The following is a 1,717-nucleotide window of genomic DNA, read 5'->3' on the forward strand; positions in this document are numbered from 1 at the left end:
AACTCATGGAGTTGCATTGTGGGATGCAAACAGTTATTGGAGAGAAGGCAACGGAACCGCTAATGGAACAGATCTAGAACCATTACGGTCGCTCTATTTGCCGGGTTCTGAGAGGCTATAAGTGGGAAACGAGACACAGGATAGGGCCACAAATGGAAAGAAGATTTGCGTGAGCCGTAAAGCAAGTCGGAACAAGAATCCTGTTGTAACCAACGATGAAAGCCGCCGGCACCCAAGCTGCCATCCCAAGGCCTGAGATGTAATCCGCAGCCGCACAGACTCGTATAGTAGTGTCCGGAAAGGAGCATCAAGAGGTAAGGTGTCGTTGTAATATCGAGCGTCCATCAAGGAACAGCTATTATACACTCACATCTATATCGCATATATTTGTTTTAGAATGTTTAATGAAGTTAATCATAAACGTACATGCTGCAAGTTAGTTCGGCATATAGTATTTTATTCAGTAACCATGCTTGGTTTGTCTGCGAACCGCCCGACATGAAGATAGGGCAAGAAGTCAAAATTAACCTTGATCCTAGGATACCGTTGTTCGAGCGTCTAGAATCCGCTGGGATAAGGGTGAACTAATCAAGCTACGCCACCAGTGTGATCCACCAGCGAGGAGCAAAAGGAGTTCGTCTACTAATTATCATCATCATCAAGTGATCTTCATCAAGTTCCCCAGCAAACATTGCACCCTCGGATCGCATGCGTAAAACACTCGGCACGAATTTCTGCACTCGAATCGAGCGCGTCACGCATGCACAAAATCGAACACGGATTTCTGCACTCGAGTCGAGTGCGTATCGCATACGTGAATGCGACATGCTTTCATGCGTGAAAACGCATGCGATACGCATACGATTTTGTAACTCGTCTCGCATGCGATACGCATGCTTTTTATGACGCTATATTTCTCGTCATTGTGTGACGCGTTCCTTACGAGCTCTATTGCATTTGACCTTGGACCTCCATATTAGGTCCAAGATTTGACGTCATTACTGTTGGCGACGATGCCCTAGCCTGTGCAATCTTTTAGCTCACAGTCCCTCTGAATCTTTTTAAATTAAAGAAAAGCCAAATTCTCAGTTAGAAAAATGAAAGAAAATCGATGATGATCCCACAGAAAACTCAAACTCATGTTTATATTTTATCAGCGCTAATTTCTTTTCGAAACATTTTGCTCCGACATCTTCACTTCCGGTTTTTCGAAATCCTATCTCACGACTGGTTTTGCTTGTAGATGACTCTAGAATTCACAATCTGTAGGTCTGCATTTAAAAGGTAGCATACAGTGTGAGAGAACACTTACAAAGGTCAAAACTGCGTTTCAGTAACAGAATCAGTGTAAAAGCAGCATTGCAGTGACAATGTCGTCTGCTATTACGAGGGGAAACAACTCTGTTTTCGTTCCTTTGCAAGCCCGATACTGAAACGGTCAACAAAAATCAGCTGACGACAGGAATGCTTGACAGGTAAGTTTCTTCACTATTTTTGACGTTTTCATTATTTAAGAAAGTATTTGCAGGCATAGTATCGAAGCATTCTGTTCACTGCACCGCGTATCAAGGTTTGGTAAGTGCAGAGGCGCCGTTTTCAGCCAAGTTAGATCTAATTGTTTCGTGAAGTTGACCTTCGATCAGTCTCAGTCTGTCAGTGTTTGGTGATGCGAATTGAAACAATGAAAGGGTCAGTCTTTTACTGTTGAATTAATATT

The sequence above is a fragment of the Littorina saxatilis genome, linkage group LG16, assembly GCF_037325665.1.
Source record: "Littorina saxatilis isolate snail1 linkage group LG16, US_GU_Lsax_2.0, whole genome shotgun sequence".
NCBI lineage: Eukaryota > Metazoa > Mollusca > Gastropoda > Littorinimorpha > Littorinidae > Littorina > Littorina saxatilis.